Source organism: Colossoma macropomum, unplaced genomic scaffold (genome assembly GCF_904425465.1).
Source record: "Colossoma macropomum unplaced genomic scaffold, Colossoma_macropomum, whole genome shotgun sequence".
In the NCBI taxonomy this organism is placed as follows: Eukaryota; Metazoa; Chordata; class Actinopteri; order Characiformes; family Serrasalmidae; genus Colossoma; species Colossoma macropomum.
In genome coordinates this window covers 57,441-76,089 of record NW_023495379.1, presented here as the reverse complement: position 1 = coordinate 76,089, position 18,649 = coordinate 57,441, and positions in this window count along the sequence as shown.

Sequence of the window (18,649 nt, the reverse complement as noted above, 5' to 3'; positions counted from 1 at the left end):
CTTTAGCTGAGTTTAGCTTTTCCTTCTACTGTTCATTTCATTTTACTTTTTTTCCACTCGTTTTATTTTTATTTGTATTTTACTTAGTTAAAATCTTAATTTGGTCTTTATTCTGTTATTTATTTATTTATTTTTTTATAATTTATTTATTTGACTTGTTATAATTTTTTTATTTTAATTGGCCTCATTTATCCTATTAAGTTGAAAATGTATTAATTGGTTTATTATCTTGGTCTTATTTTGCTCCCTTTCTTAATTAAATCTTAATTGTTCTATTCATTTTTTTTCCCGTTTTTCTTTTATTTGATTTTGTTTGATTTTACTGTTCATTTTAGTTTAGCCTGATTAAAGTCCATTTTAATTTCTGTCAATTCCTCATACTGTAAAAGCTTGACTGCTTTGAAAATGTATGACTATGTCTTTCTGAGTGAAAATAAAGCTTGATTGATTGACTGATTTCCCAAAATGTTGGCGGAACACTCCAGTGTTTTTCAGACTATTCTTCGATGGTCAACTGACAATAATTTTGGCACATTTTCCGGAGCTCATTAAGGAAATGAAAACACCTTCATTTGAAATGCACTTATAATAGAAGCTATTAGGCAGCTTCTGACTTCTGTCAGTAAACATTCAATAAGAGACGGGACGAGTTTTGTTACCAGTGCAGCCGTCTGGGTGGAGCTTTCACAGAACTTGCCTGATCACCATGGACACAGAAAAAACTCAGGACAGTGAAAGTAACCAGAACTATTTTCATTGTGGAAAAGTTTCATTAAGGCATTCTCTCTTGTTTGTCTCATCACTTAAAAGAGCCTTGGTGTAAAACTCTACATTCTCATCTGTAAACGCTGCCACTACTGTAATGTTTTCCTTATTATGGCAACTTCAGCTGTGTTGAATATGGATGTGTAAAAAGGGTCAATTGTGCTGTTTTTCCTAATTTGCATTATTCAGTCACATATTTCCAACATTCATTCACAGAATTCTGTTATTGCTTCTTTTACGTTACACTTCATATTACTGTTCTCCTTTCTAATGCATAGAAACGTAAAAATTACTGTAATATTGTTTGGTGATCTAGCGCTGTCGCCTCACAGCAAGAAGGCCTGGGTTCGATTCCCTGGCCAGGTGACCAGCGTCCTCTCTGTGGAGTTTGCATATTCTGTCCGGTGTGGGTGTCCAAACACATGCAGTCAGGCTAACTGGAGACGCTAAATTGGCCCCAGGTGTGGGTGTCTGTCTGTGTATCTGCCCTGTGATGGACTGGTGGCCTGTGCAGGGTGTTTCCTGCCTTCCACCCAGTGAGCACTGGGATAGGCTCCAGCTCCCCCCGCGGCCCAGGAGGACAAGCGGCTTAGATAATGTGTGTGTGTGTGTGTGTGTGTGTGTGTGTGTGTGTGTGTGTGTGACTGATAAGGCAGATCGAGATAAGGTAGAAAACGCTGGAATATCACTGTAAGAGGAACATATATGACCACTCACATATAACAGGTCGTGGTTTGGCTCATAGCCTCCTGGATGTATGGTCTCATATAACACAGTGTGTTGATACTATAGTGATTTACGCTGTGGCTGCTGGCCGGTCCAGCTGCATCAGCTCAATTCGTTCGCTCAGAAAGTCTGACAGCGTAACGCGGAGCCCCACGTCAGCTGCCGCTCCCTCCCTATGATTCATGTCCAAACTAAACCCGGGAAAAATAATCAAATAAATAACCGCCTCTGGTCAGCGGCAGCCAATCCATCAGCGGGCCGACGTCCGCCTCCACAGCAGCCTCAGCTGTCCGGGCCGCTGTCGCCGATATTGCTCGGCTGCATCTCACCCACCATGCGTCATCTTAAAAGACACCCCTGTAAAGCATTAACTGGGCCCTGCGAAAGGACGCTGGCAGCGTGTTTGTTAGCAGGATGGATGAGCCGCCCTCCGCTATGGTTTCCCCTCCCTGTAAATGAGTGCGGCGAAAAGGTAAAAGCACATCAAAAAGCCATTTGCTCTTTGGGTTAGTTGTCCAGGCTGACAGCCGACTCGCACGGCACGGCGGAGTTTCACACAGGGCTTTTATTCTGTCTACATGGTGCATGAATTCAGGAAGAAAGCAGTTTGTTAATGTGACTGTGTGGAATCACTTATCGAGCACCTGGGAGTATTTATAAAAACCTGCTGAATCAGCACAGTGTTGGTGCAAATCCTTTATATCTTTGAGTCAGAGATCCGATTCGGAGAGCGTGGGCCTCGTTCACCAACATCCTCCTGAGTCTGTTCTTAAGTGTGTTTTTGAGAAAGGTCCTAAGGTCCTGAAAGATTCATGTCGTGTGTAGATTCTGTTCTTACCTAAGAACAAATCACAAATAAGAGAACATTGGTGAGTCAGAGTCTTCGCTAAAACTGTGTAAGTGGGTTTAGGAAGAAATTTCTTCTTAGGAACGTTTGGTGAATGAGGCCCGATGAGTGTAAATTCAGTGTAGATAAAGAAATGCTTTATTATTTTTCAGGCTAATCTCTCTGTAGATGATGGTAGCTCAGACGTTTTCACTCGCGAGTCACAAAGGACTGAAAATGAAAGTATCTTCGAAGTATTCTGCTTTACTGGTGGCAGCGCTGCCTTTGCATGCATGGAACCACTAATTGAGCATCTAAGAGGAATTTTAAAAAGCTAGCGGATCAGTACTTTGGACCTCATTCACCAACCGTTCTTAAGAAGAAATTTCTTCTTAAACCCACGCAGTTTAGATGAAGACTCTGACTCACCAATGTTCTCTATGTGGGATTTGTTCTTAGGTAAGAATCTACAAACACTCAAGAGCACAAAGGGTGAGAGATATTGCAGTATGAGGTTCAGTGTTTGTGTAAATCCTTTTACATCATTGGTTCTGACAGCATGAGTGTAGAATTAAAGAAATGCTTTATTATTTTTCAGCCTAATCTCTCTGTAGCTTATGGTAGTGCAGACATTTTTCACTCGCGTCATTAAGGATGGAAAATAAAGTGCTGCTAGCAGCTGTTTAATAATGCATTTAAAGTAGCTGGTAGCCATCAGGGAGATCAATCAAATTGGATCATAATCAATGTTAAGCACTCTATGAAACGGTCATTTAATAAATAATCCCAAAAATGTGTACAATTTTCCTTTTAGCTCAAATAATTTAATAATTTTATTTGGCTCAAACTGTCGATTAAGCAATCTCAACATTCTAAAGAGTTGCTTACTTGGTTTCTTACACTGTTTTATGTGCACACTTAAAAAGATGGTTCTTCAAAGGTTCTTTAGTAAAGAAAATAGTTCTATATAGAACCATGAACACTCAAAGAACCCACTGCATCATTAAAGGGCTCTTTGCGTTGTGGAAGCGTTCTTTAAACTGAGAGAGGAGGTGCTGTAGATGGTTCTATGTAGAATCTTTTTGAAAATGGTTCTATATAGCACCAAAAAGGGTTCTGCTATTGTTACAAGCTTGACATTGTCACAGTAGCATATATTCTATATAGAACCATCTACAGAGCTATTCTCCATCAGTCTGAAGAACTTTCACCATGCAGAGAACCGTTTAATCATGCAAAGGGTTCTCTGAGTGTTCATAGTTCTACATAGAACCATTTTATTTATTAAAGAACCCTTGAACCGTCTTTTTTAGTTGTGTACAATCACCTATAATCCTGGACAGCAGTACAGAGGATATTCATGCTTGCTGTGGCTCAAGATGGTCACTGCTGTCATTTTCGCCGTGCTAATGTACCATTTTATACTGGACAGTGTGTCTTACAGAGAACACGTGAGCGAGTCTGTTAGACTATAATCAGTCAAAATTGATCATTCAGCCATCGCTACATGTGCTTTACGCACGCTTACATTAAAATGTAGTCATTTACTGTATTAATAAGCAGACCAGCATGTACTACCTGAACTATGTGGCTGAATTATGTCAAAAATTGCTGAATTTATATGCTAATTATATAATGCATTAGTGTGTTTTGAGATCTTGTCTAAGATCAGGGAGATTATAGTGAAAACACTGGAGCACTGCTTTCATTTTTAGAAGTAAAATTTGACAGTTAAATGAAATCTGAGCCGTGTTTGGCTCACAGTGTTCAGCACGAGGCGAAAACAGCTTATTTCCTGCCTCCCGCTCGTGTCTGTAAAGGATGGCTGCCTGTCTCCGCCTCCAGCCTCCTCTAATTGGTATATTAATCAAAACGCTCCTTCATTCAGTCACTGATGTAAAACGCTCCAGCAGTGGCCTTGTACAGAGCTTTCCCTTCAGCTCTGATATCTCGAGTGTCAAACAGGGAACCGAGGAGCCGCCAGGCCGGTGATATAAATTACACTGTCTACATAACACAGATGGATAGACTGTAGATTCTACAGGTAATACAGGATCTTCACACCTGCTGTGTATACAGGTACAGGACAGCTGCTGTTTGTACAGAGAGATGATGACGGAACAAAACTCGTATCTCCAAAATAATCACTTTACAGGAGAAGGAAAAACCTACTTTACTTTTAATGTAAGGCTTTTTACCCAGTCATTGTGGGTCGTTTATTTTGGTCCATTCATCATGGAATTCAAACACAATGTAAAGAGCAACAGGCATTTTAAATTAGATCTAAAACTGGAAATCAACAAAAAAAGGAGATATGAGGTTTTGTTTCAACAGCTAGTTCTGTTTTGTCTTTCAACAATAAAACACAGAGAAAGCATTAATATTCTTAAAAATAAAGGTCCCTGTACAGTTTTTGGCTTTGGTGCACATTTCTAGGGAAAAATAGCATTATTTTTCACATATACTGTATATAGTATGTAGTATGTACAGACATACTTTATTGATTTCAGAATATATAGTGCAGTGTATATATATATATATATATATATACATGGCTGTGTGTAGTATAATATTTTAATGTTATTGGCAGTTGAAATTGAAATACTGAAACAGTTATTCATTTGCATACAGGTCCCTGGTGCATTCTGGGTTTACACTGCTGTGACAGAGTCAGAGAGTCACTCAGACGGCTCCTCTGCTCTCCCCTCTCTGTTCTTTCTCTCTGAGACTGTAATGGTTTATAACCCTTTGTAGCCCCGTCATCAGTGTCTGCCTCCTGTTTATTAAAGATTCTGAATATTTCTCTTATTTTGAAGCCAAAATCTTCACCACATTGCTAATAACTGCAGAAACGCTGCTCATTTGACTGAGCTGGCCTTAGCAAACCGACACAAGGCCAGTTCACATGTCATGCTACTAGCATGCTAGACTAGCACGCCTCGCTAATATTCATCAGAATCAACATCCACAGGAGTTTCAATCACGGTTTTTAGCTCAGATCATATCAGCTGGTCTGAGACTGAACACAGGAGCGTCCTGTGGTGGTATCCGCAGAAACAGGTGGAAATGAGCCAATCAAAACATTTTGTTAGTCATGGACTCGACCAATCACACTGCGCTGTGTTTAACGTGTGTAGAGTGTTTCTTCTCTCAGGCCTGTGAGGCGTCTTTGAATAAGAGATATAATCTGTAAATGCAGAAATCTCCATAAGTCTATTAGAACTTCTTCTGTTCAGCCCTCTCAGTGGAAGCTTCTTCAAAGGGATTCATTCAAAGAGCCATCAGGAACCATCACAAAGGTTCTGTGTCAAATTTCTCCTTAAAATGTTTCCTTTATGGATTTACTGGTTCCTCTAACAACTAGATACATATGGTTCTCTAATAGCTTTGAAATGAAAAAACCCAAAACCTAAAAGAAGATTAAGTGGTTCTAGATCTGAGAACCGTTCATGATCAGATGATCAGAGGAGCTGTGGATGTTTGTAACACCATGCAAATGAGACTCTGCTACAAAAGAACTGCAGAGAGCGCTAAACTCAGGTGCGTCAGTGTCTGTATACACTGTACTCTACACTCTGGAACCAACAGTGTGTGTCTGTCTGAAAGAACGTTCCACATACTGTAAGGTTCTACGCCAATTAAAGTTTTATTCTAGCCAGTAACCCAACAGGAAGCTCTGTGTTTAAGAGTGTAAATGCGTTCTTCAGGTTTTATTGCTGAAGGCAAATCAGAACGAGTTGTTTCACACAGCTTGCAGTGCCCCCCCACCCCCCCCCCCCCAAGCTTGTGCATTAATGAAATCAGCTTGAGAGCGACGGCCGCCACCCTTCCTCTGTGGTCACTGTAATGTAATTTGTGTTTTGAAGGTCAGTCGGGCAGATTGTGTCTTTGATGGAGGGTCCAGTTCAGTTACTCAGTAAACACAAACAACAAGATGCAAACAGTGCAGTTAGAGCGCCAGAGAGCCTTTCAGTCTTTAGTCCATTTAACCAGCATACTGTGTGTGTTTGTACTGTTCTGGATTAAGTAACTTCTCTTTGCACAACATCAACAGAAACTAAGGAAACATTTAAAGCCAGTGAGTTTATCTTACATATCGTCTCTGTCCAATGAAAAACATGCATCGTTTGAGCTCAGCAGTTCTCCTTTACACTGTGTGAAAATGTCACGATGAATGGACCAATAGAAACGCTCCAAAATTTCTTGGAATAAAATATCTTTCCATTAACTTGCATTGAAAGCAAAGCGTGTTTTTGCCCTCTCCTGTAAAGTTACTATTTTGGAGATACATGTTTTTCTTTGGACAGCGATGATATATATTATATAAAGCACATTTTTTCAGTGTAGAAAAATGGCTAACTATTTTTTTAATGTATTTTCAGATGATGTACTTAAATGTTACTAAATGTTGTTATTTTTGTCCATATTTCATGTGTTTTGTTTTCTCTTTTTTCTTTTATTTTTTATTTTTATGTAGTATGACTTATTTCGTTGATTGTTATTGCTCTATTTTGTGATATATAGTGTGTCTACTAGACCCCAATACCCCATCCTGATAGCAGCTACTGAGGATCCTAAAACATAAACAAATAAACAAATGCTGTATTATAACACTGACCTGGCGCAGTGTTTTCACACTACTGACACAAATATACCAGATCATCAGGTTACATTAATGCAATACTGTTTACAGAACAGCAGTAAAACACCTGCTTTGGCCAAGTGAAAAGTGAATCTACTGACATTTAAACATCAGATATGCAGAGTAGATCATATTTTCCCATCTGGAAAAAGAATATATTCCAAATGCATTTATCACATTTATTTTTACTCTGTATGAAAATGGCCAAACAATATATTCATTAAATATCTTTTAAAATTCATTTATCAGTATTAGTTATTATGTGTTCAGTTGAGTGTAATGAAGGTTCCAGATGTAACTAAACGTTCTTCTGTGATCTGCACTGTACTTTACATTAACCATGTCCGTCTGCAGTCAGACTCTCACACACAATGTATTACACATAAACAAGATATCAGATCATAACTGCATTTTCACAGAGTATCAATACCCACAACACTCGCTTCTGTCCTGTTAAAGGATCATTAGATCAGATTTAAAATGAAGATACTGGAACACAAATTCATTTCTAAAGGTATCAGACAGTGAAGAGCATCAGACAGGATTCTGGATATTTTCATACGTTTTCAGATGGATTTGATAAAAATATTTACACACAGTTATTCTTGTCTGTGTGTAATATTTCCCCATACATTTTAAAATAAATGCATTTTAAAATATATTTGGTTAATATGACAAAATATTCTGAAATACATTTTAGTGTTTTGAATGTATTTCAGAGTGAACTGCAGCGTATTTGAAATATACAAAAATAGACTTTTATAAAAATCAGATATGCTCTGTCTCTATGATATTCTCTCACAGAGCAGATCATATTTTATTATCTATTATCTGTTCTAATACCAGTGAAAGGATTGTCTGAGTATTTTAAGTAAAAATAAGCTTAAGCTCCAATATAACAGCTGTAATCTCCATTTTTATTGTTTTTCAGTTTTTCACATAATGTGAAAAAGCCTGTTGCTCTTTACAATTTATGTAAATTTCATGATGAATGGACTAAAAGAAACGGCCCAAAATGACTTGGAAAAATATACAGCGATATATATATACATACACACATTGGTTTGTTTTGACCTCTTTTATGTATTCCTATTTCTTATAAACAAGGACTGAGATAAACCTAAATAACAGCTACACTGTTCTGAAGTGTCTTTGATGTGTAGACGAGATCTCCTGAAACACATTTAAGTGTTTGTGACGCATTTAGAAACTCATTTCAGACGCAGCCTCACAACCACGAAAACAAGCTGCTCCAATTTCTCAGGCTATTGATCTGTATTGATCCAGTAAACAGAGGCCCGGTGACTCTGCCCCCTCACACAGTTTGGTCCAAGGCTGTGTGACCACTTGTCGATATCAAGGACGCCGGTGAGTGAAAGGCCAGCAGCCTGAACGGACTCTCTTAAACGCAGGGGGCGGTGCTGTGAGGAGTGAGGGCTAAATGAAGGAGCAGCTGCGTCCACTGAGGGTCCTTGAGTTGATTAAAGCCCACGCCATGCTAATGGCCACTGAGGAGGACAGTTAGGGGGGCTTTAAGAGGGTTTAAGAGGGGGTGAGGCAGGTGGTGTTGGAGCTGCACACAGTCTGTTAGCCAAACCTCAGCAGCCCCACCACATCACAGGTTACTGACCGCTACACCCAGATTGGAGCCGTCTTACGATCAGTGATCGCTGATAGACAAGAACAGCATACATACCCTCCTCATTACTAACGTCCAGTTTAGTGGACATTATTTCTCCAGCTACTGTAGCTCTGCAGAAGCAGGTACGTCTCCACACTGTGCTTCTACACACCTCAGTCCTTCTGTCGGTCAGTTACTGGAATGTTTACTTTTTCATTTTGTCATGAACAAAAATGATGAGTCCCAATTTGGGTGTGTCTTATATGGCAAAACGATTACGGCAAAATGAAAGAAACAGTTTAGCCAAATTCTCTGTCTGTTAACGTCTACTAGGCTTGATTACTCTACATGGTCCACTTAATAAAGTCACTTAAACCAAGTAGATAAGTGAGATTAGACCAGCAGATAAAATGACTCTCAGCAAAACAATCCACACAAAACACTTTACCTTAATACCTGTTTGAAGGGAACAGAGATTTTCAAACACAGGAAAACATGTATGATGTATAATGACAATAAAATTCAGTAACCGAATGTCGATTTAACTCACGTCATCAGTTCTCAGTGCTAAGTCCTCATGCTTTACTAACAGCTTCATCCCTCAGCGACCATCACTCAATACACATTATTCACAGCCTCTTCCATGAGTTATCGTCAATTATGGCCTCAATCTCAGGCGTCATCCTTCAAGCGTCATGACTCTCAGTCTTAGCAGTTGTGGTGTATCATTTTTCATCAAAATTGTGCTTCATATATCAGCCACAGAGCACTGACTTGTCAAGCAAGATGCATCAGAAACACTTGGTCATTTGTGGATGTCAACAAGTAGATTATTTTACTCATTTTACCTTATTTAACTTGATAGAGAGGAATTTCACAAAGTGATTATCTATATGATTCAGATCCAGTATAATATCTGAATCCCAAAACGTTGGGACAGTATTTAAAATGAAACAGAAAGCAGTGATTTATAAATCTACTGTGGCCTGTATTTGAACAAAACAGTACAGAGACAAGATCTTTTCAAATGTGTTGTTTTTTGTGAACATTCATTCTGAAATGTCTGTAACATGTTCCAAAAAACTGGGACAGGAGCAATTTAAGACAAGGAACATTGTGAAGTGTTCATAAAGCATCTTTAGCAGGTCATGCAGTCATGCTTAGATAGAAAAGAAGAATTCAGGAAAGGCCGAGTCCTTTGTGAGTGAGGACGGGTCGAGCTCGGCACTTTTCCAAAGAATGCATCAGTGAATAGTTCAGCAGTTTAAGAAAAGCCTCCTCTCAGTGAGAGACTGAACGGGTTTTAGGTATTTCACCCTCTACAGTGCACAATAACATCTAAAGGTTCAGAGAATTCAGGGAAATCTTTGCACATAAAGGGCAAGGCTGAAAACCACAACTCAATATCTGTGATTTCTGATGCCTCAGATGGCAATGCATTAAAAACCAGCATGTTTCTGTGATCACACAGGGTCAGTACTTTGACAAACCACAGTAAACAATGGTCATCACTGCATCCACAAATGCAGGTTAAGGCTGTACTACACACAGCAGTAGCCATATGTCAACAATGTCCAGCAACACCGCCGACTTCTCTGGCCTTGAGCTCATCTGAAATGGACCGATGGAAACATGTTTTGTGGTCTGATGGGTCAATCTTTCAGATTGTTTATTGTGTTCTCTCAGCCAAAGAAGAAAAGGACTCAAATTGGCCTGATTTTAGCCACAGAGAACAACAACGAGGCTGAAGTGGCTTCTTATTCAGATTTTCTTGTTCCACCTTAAATGGTGCAGCAGTTACGTTCTCGGGCCTTAGGCGTTATAATAGTAACTGTGGCACTATTTAAGGTGGAACAGGAAAAAAATCAAACAAGAAGCTGGCGAACAAGAGGCTGACTTCAGCTTTGTCAGAGACACAAGTTTGTTTGAGCCTCCAAACTTCAGAAACTGCCTGTTCACAGAATCTGATAGTGCTTTCACTGACGTGTCAATTCACACGAGATTAATATAACCTGAGGTTATTTTTACACCTCATTTTTTGGAAGGTAAAAGGTGTTGGAATCTATACTGAAGCTGGAGAGCGCAGTTGGTTAGAATGACTGACAGGGCGCATTCAGACTCGACTAAAATCACAGAGAAACACCGGTAATAATTACATCACCCACCTCTGCATATAAAATATTTTACACTCTGAACTCCACATTATATACATTATAGGGTTGAGCTTTATGAAATGTCATGATGAGTTACTTCACAGTGCGCTTTTCTGAGTACAGAGCTGGTCCTGACCTCCCTGGGTCCTAAGAAAAATTCTACAAGTAGTATCAGTAGATCTGTACAGAACAGACTGAGATACAGACCAACAATATTTAAAATGATAGACAATAATACTGTTAATTTGATCAGCTGAATCTGGCCCATTCAGACTAAACCCCCACGCCTTCCTTTATACATGTTCAAATATAAAACTCTATTTATGCTCTGTCTCGGCTGAACACTCGGAGGTTTTATTTACTGAGTGATGTGTGTCCAGCACGTCCATCTAATCAACATTTTAAAATCAACAATTTAATCAATAGTCAACGTCAGTCCATTTCTTTCCATTCTGCATCAGTCAGAGCTGAAACTCACCCTGACTGAGAGTCCAGATCACCACTGTCATCACTATACACACATATATACACATATACATGTTTTTCTCTCTCTATTTGTGTTTTCTGTCTGTCTATGCTGTCTAGTATGTCTATGTCAGTTGCCGTTATGTTATATTTGTGTATATTGTGTTGCACTGTTTGTTGTATCGTTTGACAATAAAGTTCATTTTGACTTTGACTTTGTTCTTTGCTGACATCAGACCTGGAGAGACACAGTTTACCTGACTGCCATTCAGTTTTTTTAATGACCAGATGGATGGTTCAGCTTCATCCTCTCATCCTGGACGCGAGGGGGAGGCGGGGCCCTTGTGTGATTTGCGGGGGCCTGCACACTGTGTGTGGTGAGAGTAGCCTGAGTGTCTGAGTGTATCAGGGTATCATCAGCACATCTACAGCACTGACCAGCTGCATGTGTCATAAACAAGGACACACAGTGTCACTAATGGGGTGAAGATCTGATCTTAGGGAGCACTGAAACATACTGGAGTGACTCAGAATCTGCAGGAGGATCTTCAGCCTGCAGTGAGTGAGTGAGTGAGTGAGTGAATGAGTGAGTGAATGAGTGAGTGAGTGAGTGAATGAGTGAGTGAGTGAGTGAGTGAGTAAGTGAGTGAATGAGTGAGTGACTGAGTGAGTGAATAATTGAGTGAATGAGTGAGTGAATGAGTGAATGACTGAGTGAGTGAATGAGTGAGTGAATGAGTGAGTGAATGAGTGAGTGAGTGAGTGAATGAGTGAGTGAATGAGTGAGTAAGTGAGTGAATGAGTGAGTGAGTGAGTGAGTGAATGAGTGAGTAAGTGAGTGAATGAGTGAGTGAGTGAGTGAATGAGTGAGTGAATGAGTGAGTAAGTGAGTGAATGAGTGAGTGAATGAGTGAGTGAATGAGTAAGTGAGTGAATGAGTGAGTGAGTGAGTGAATGAGTGAGTGAATGAGTGAGTAAGTGAGTGAATGAGTGAGTGAATGAGTGAGTGAGTGAGTGAGTTAGTTAGTGAGTGAATGAGTGAGTGAATGAGTGAGTAAGTGAGTGAATGAGTGAGTGAGTGAATGAGTGAATGAGTGAGTGAGTGAGTGAGTGAGTTAGTTAGTGAGTGAATGAGTGAGTGAATGAGTGAGTGAGTGAGTGAGTAAGTGAGTGAGTGAGTGAGTGAGTGAGTTAGTTAGTGAGTGAATGAGTGAGTGAATGAGTGAGTGAGTGAATGAGTTATAAGCCACAAGGTTCTTTGCATCTAATGATTACAGAGAGCCTGTAAACAATCAATCACTGTGAATTAACTGTATAGACCGCAGAGTAACTCACCGCTGCTGGGATGTCGTCTGATTGGATGCCATTATTTTACTTGATCAATTTATTATTTTTTGACCTTATGAAAATTAACACTGTGATATGTATCATGTGTGTAACATCCTGCCTTTCTCTGTTTCAGCCTTTCTTTTCTTTTCCATGTGCTTTTGCTGTTGTTCTGGTCCGTGTCTCCTCCCCGGTCCTGCCTTCTTGTCCTCTGTCTCACCTGTCGGTTGTCTGTAGCCCCGCCCTCTCATTAGTCCCAGGTGTTCCTGGTCTGTTCTGTGTGTATTTATACCCCTGGTTGTGTTTGCTTGGTGTTTTGTTCTCTCAGGCCATGTTTCATGTCCCTCTGTCTTTCTGTCTGTTTTCTTTGTATCAAACTATTTTGCTATTAGTGTTTCTCATTTGTTTAAGTCACGTTTGTAGATTTATTTTCTTCAGTGTTTTTATTAAATCAAAGGGGCATCCTGCCTCTCCATCTCTCCCAACGTTACATCAGGACATTGTGATGCAGATCATTTCACATTGTGAAAATGGTTTCGAGTATCCTGATGTTGTTTATTTGGCTTATGGCTCATCCATAATACAGAAGACGAAAAGAGAAAAATGATCAGGGACTATAAATATTCCACAAATCTATAACTCACACATTAACGTGTTGTACAAAACACACATATAAAGCAGGTAAAGCGTCTCAGGCGTTTCTGGTCTTCTCAGATGGACGATTAAAGACTGAGGCTGGGACCGGAGCACAGAAAGCCTCTGTCGATGTAGCGTTTTCCTGTTAATGAGCTCTGGCTGATGAATGCAGAGCGGAGTGAGCTGTTTCTCTGACTGACAGAAGTGCTGTGTTTACCTGACAGGCAGGCAGAAAGGACAGCAGAGCACGGCTGACTGACACAGCTTGTTAGCAACCACAACAAGTATGATAAAGCGTTTCAGCATACAGGAAGAGTTTCCACAGCGTCTCTGCTGCTTTAAATTAGGGGCGTCAAACTCGTCCACCTGACAGACCACACTGAAAATTCTGGATGGAGTCAAGGGCCACATAAATATTCACACTGCCTGTGTTTTTGGCTACAGGCTTTTGTCTGGTGTTTAGTTTTTCTCTTATTTTTTATTATAAAAACCTGCTCAGCGCATTTAGAACCATACCGAGTACGTTTATTTCATTACTTATAACAGCACAGCTCATTTCTCAATTTAATTGAGTTTTAGTCTCACTTGGAAAATAAAACCGTTAATTTTAATGACTATTTGCGTTTATGATCATTCTAACAACATTAGCGTCGCTAAAAAAGAAAACCCCCTGCACTCGTACAGTGCGCACAAAAATGATACGTTTACAACCTCAAGTGTACAATCACTCAGCTGGAGCGTGATTGCTCCCCAGAGCCAATCATGACCAAGTGCCTGAGTGTCTGCGTGTGCGAGGCTATCAAGACGCGCACATGATTATTTCAGCAGGGGTCCGCCCGACGTGGCTGGCTGTCCCAGTCGGTCTCCTTGCTGGTGATGTCTCTGAGGCGTGCTGTGAGGAAACACTGATTGGGCACATGTTCTACCAGAAGAAAACAAAACCTTTAAACAGCCCATCACGTACAGCAGACCACCGGAGAGGGCCTTGATTTTAAACCCCCAGCTGGTAGGTCTTCCTTGCTGGTGTACAGTTACTCATCCTAACGCAAACTGCACCTTCGGTTCTAAGAGTTCCACAGGGATGCAGTGGACTAAATGTCTCAGACTTAAAGTGGTGTCATTTTAAAATGATGTGTGTAGCACTTTCGCCTCAGAGCATGAAGGGTCTGGGTTCGATTCCCCGGCTGGGTGACCAGGGTCCCCTCTGTGTGGAGTGCATGTTCTCCCCCTGTGTCTGTGTGGGTTTCCTCCCACAGTCCAAACACTCAGTCAGGCTAACTGGAGGTGCTAAATTGTTCCTAGGTGTGAGTGTGTGTGTGTGTGTGTGTGTGTGTGTGTGTGTGTGTGAGTGTGTGTGTGTGGTGTGTGTGTGTGTGTGTGTGTGTGTGTGTGAGTGTGTGTGTGTGGGTGTGTGTGTGTGTGTGTGTGTGTGTGTGTGTGAACAACTTATCAAACAACATGAACCTTGTTATTTTGAAGAAGCACTTTATGCTTTGTTTGAAAAATGACGGACATCCCTGTTGATTGATGGCTGATTCCACAGCAACGTCTATATAACTCATTATATATAACCCATCAAGAGATGAAGCACTTAACGTTGATCATAACAGCAGTGCAAGTCTAGTTCTGTAATGTGTTCAACAGTAACCGAACAGTTGATTCCTTTAGTCGACGTGCTGGATGCAGGAGAGATGGGCAGGTGGGACGACTTGAGTGATTTTGACAGGCCAAATCATTATGGCCTGGAGTGGAGCATCTCCAAAAGGCAAGGCTTGTGGGCCATTTCCGACCAGCTGTAGTGCGAGGAGGACTAACCATGAACCAGTTACAGGGTGCTGGGCGCCCCAGGCTCATCAATGCTTACTTGAAAGCTATCCTGTCTGGTCTGAACTGACAGAAGGGCTACGGGGACACAAGTCTCAGAAATATATGATGGTGACAGGAGGAATGTGTCACAACACAGCGCACTGCACTCTGCTTGGAGCTGCAGGGCCCCAGACCGGTCAGAGTGCCCATGCTAACCCCTGCCCACCATCATAAGCACCTACAATGGGCATGCAAGCTGCTCAGCCATGGAAGCCCAGTTCATGAAGCCCCTGATAAACAGTTCTTGTGCTGATGTTGCTTCCAGAGGCAGTTTGGAATTCTGCAGTGAGTGATGAGGCCAGGCTGAGCTGCTGTTGCTCTTAGATGCTTACATTTCACTATAATGGCACTTACAGCTGTCAGAGGCAGCTCTAACAAGACAGAAATTTCACAAACTGACTTGAGGCAGAGGCAGCATCCTATGACAGTGCCATGTTTAAAGTCACTGAGCTCTTCAGTACGACCCTCTACTGTGTTTGTGGAGATTTTATCCACCTGTTAGGATGGGTGTGGCTGAAACACCTGAACTCAATCATTAGGAGGGGTGTCCACATACTTCTGGCCGTATACTGTAGGTATATCTTATGATGAGTGTAACATGGTAATTCTTTTAGGCTAGAAATTTAGCTCAACAATACTTTGTGTCGGCATTCTGGGGTGTTAGAGTCAACGTCAATGTGGTCCCACAAGTCACTGCAATGTGATGAAATTCCCATTTCAAACATGAATGAAACACAAAACTAGTTTTATTGATAAAAGTAATAGAAAAAACAGAGTGTGTTGTGTTTGGATGCTGCACTGCTGGTAAAATAGCGAATATTCCCATACATTTTAAAATTAGCATAAAATTCAAAATAGATTAGACAACTAAATGTTTGGCAGCCAGTCGGCTCGGAGGGCACAGCCACGGCTTAAATGCCTAAAATGATAAAGATGTGTATTAACAGTGTTTCCCAGACTAAAGCTGTATTAGTCATTCTTAAGGGTGCCCCTGCTGTTCATACGCTTATGAATTATTACATTTTTCTGAAATAAAACCCTGACTGGGCTTAAAGAAGCACAAGTGGGCTTAAAGGGTGCAGTGGGCCCATGTCCATGGTGCAGTGTTCACTGTGCATCATTTCTGTTTATTGCATTTTTTTTTTAATAAATCTTTAAAAACTTGATTATGTATTGAATTATAAGATGCATTACTGAAAAGTTAAATATTCATGTTAAAATAAATGTTTATCTAGATTGAGGTGGGTTTATTGGGGTCCCCTAGGTGTTGTTTTGTACTTACAGTCAGTGATGCTGTGCCTTTGATAGCTGTGGTGTGATGATGTTACTAAGCTCTGGTCTGGGACAGATATGAAGCAGCAGCAGAGCTGACAGTGTGGGATGTGTCTCTGAAAGAAGTGCATGACTAAACTCAGCGTTTTCACCGAGTGCTTTTATAAGCTACGTAACGTTCCACCCATCCTTACCACATTACTGAGCTCCAGGCTCCACGCAGACTGAAAAGAGCCCAGGGCTGCTGTTCGGAGCCGAATCCTCTGGTGTGGCGCCGGCAGAGCCTGTTGAATGTGACTGATTCCGGCAGCCGTTTGTTCCGGCCTGATGAAACGCTGTCAGCGCCGCTGCGGTTCTGACAGCTGCAGAAGGGAAGAAAAACGCAGTGTTGATATGCAGACAGGCTCGCGCTGCTCTTTTTGACTGATGGGCACATTTGACTCAATGTCTCGAGAACAGCTGCCTCCCAGATGGATCCGCTACCTCTGGCCTGCGCCGGAGGCAGTGCTGAGTAGTCAGGCATGACCGCCGAGCTGAGCGTCAGGAGAGAGAGCTGCTCTACAGTGTCGGTCAGTCCTCCACAGACAGACTCACCACCCCTCGCTCAGTAACGAGCAGCAGAATAATCAGCAGAGCCCTGAGCCACGCAGGGACAGGAGCGTCCGGCCTTTACAGCGGAACCTCTCTCTGCTGTGTGTAAACGCTGTGTAAACGCTGTGTCTGTGTAAACGCTGTGTGTAAACGCTGTGTAAATGCTGTGTCTGTGTAAATGCTGTGTCTGTGTAAACGCTGTGTAAACGCTGTGTGTAAACGCTGTGTGTCTGTGTGTAAACGCTGTGTAAACGCTGTGTAAACGCTGTGTCTGTGTGTAAACGCTGTGTGTCTGTGTGTAAACACTGTGTAAACGCTGTGTAAACACTGTGTGTCTGTGTGTAAACGCTGTGTAAACGCTGTGTGTAAACGCTGTGTAAACGCTGTGTGTAAACGCTGTGTAAACACTGTGTGTCTGTGTGTAAACGCTGTGTAAACGCTGTGTGTAAACGCTGTGTCTGTGTGTAAACGCTGTGTAAACGCTGTGTAAACACTGTGTCTGTGTGTAAACACTGTGTAAACGCTGTGTGTAAACGCTGTGTGTCTGTGTGTAAACGCTGTGTCTGTGTGTAAACGCTGTGTAAATGCTGTGTCTGTGTAAACGCTGTGTAAACGCTGTGTGTCTGTGTGTAAACGCTGTGTAAACGCTGTGTGTCTGTGTGTAAACGCTGTGTAAATGCTGTGGCTGTGTAAACGCTGTGTGTAAACGCTGTGTGTCTGTGTGTAAACGCTGTGTAAACGCTGTGTGTCTGTGTGTAAACGCTGTGTAAACGCTGTGTAAACGCTGTGTGTAAACGCTGTGTGTCTGTGTGTAAACGCTGTGTAAACGCTGTGTGTAAACGCTGTGTAAATGCTGTGTCTGTGTAAACGCTGTGTAAACACTGTGTAAACACTGTGTAAACACTGTGCAAATGCTGTGTCTGTGTGTAAACACTAAACACTGTGTCTGTGTGTAAACGCTGTGTAAACGCTGTGTGTCTGTGTGTAAACACTGTAAACTGTGTGTGTAAATGCTGTGTAAACGCTGTGTCTGTGTAAACACTGTGTCTGTGTGTAAACGCTGTGTCTGTGTGTAAACGCTGTGTCTGTGCAAACACTGTGTAAACGCTGTGTCTGTGTGTAAACGCTGTGTCTGTGTGTAAACACTGTGTGTAAACGCTGTGTAAACGCTGTGTAAACGCTGTGTCTGTGTAAACGCTGTGTAAACGCTGTGTCTGTGTAAACGCTGTGTAAACACTGTGTGTCTGTGTGTAAACGCTGTGTAAACACTGTGTGTCTGTGTGTAAACGCTGTGTAAACACTGTGTCTGTGTGTAAACGCTGTGTAAACGTGTGTAAACGCTGTGTCTGTGTGTAAACGCTGTGTAAACACTGTGTGTCTGTGTGTAAACGCTGTGTAAACACTGTGTGTCTGTGTGTAAACGCTGTGTAAACACTGTGTCTGTGTGTAAACGCTGTGTAAACACTGTGTGTCTGTGTGTAAACGCTGTGTAAACGCTGTGTGTCTGTGTGTAAACACTGTGTAAACTGTGTGTAAATGCTGTGTGTAAACGCTGTGTAAACACTGTGTGTCTGTGTGTAAACGCTGTGTAAACACTGTGTGTCTGTGTGTAAACGCTGTGTAAACACTGTGTGTCTGTGTGTAAACGCTGTGTAAACTGTGTGTAAATGCTGTGTGTAAACGCTGTGCAAACACTGTCTGTGTGTAAACGCTGTGTAAACGCTGTGTGTAAACACTGTGTAAACTGTGTGTAAACGCTG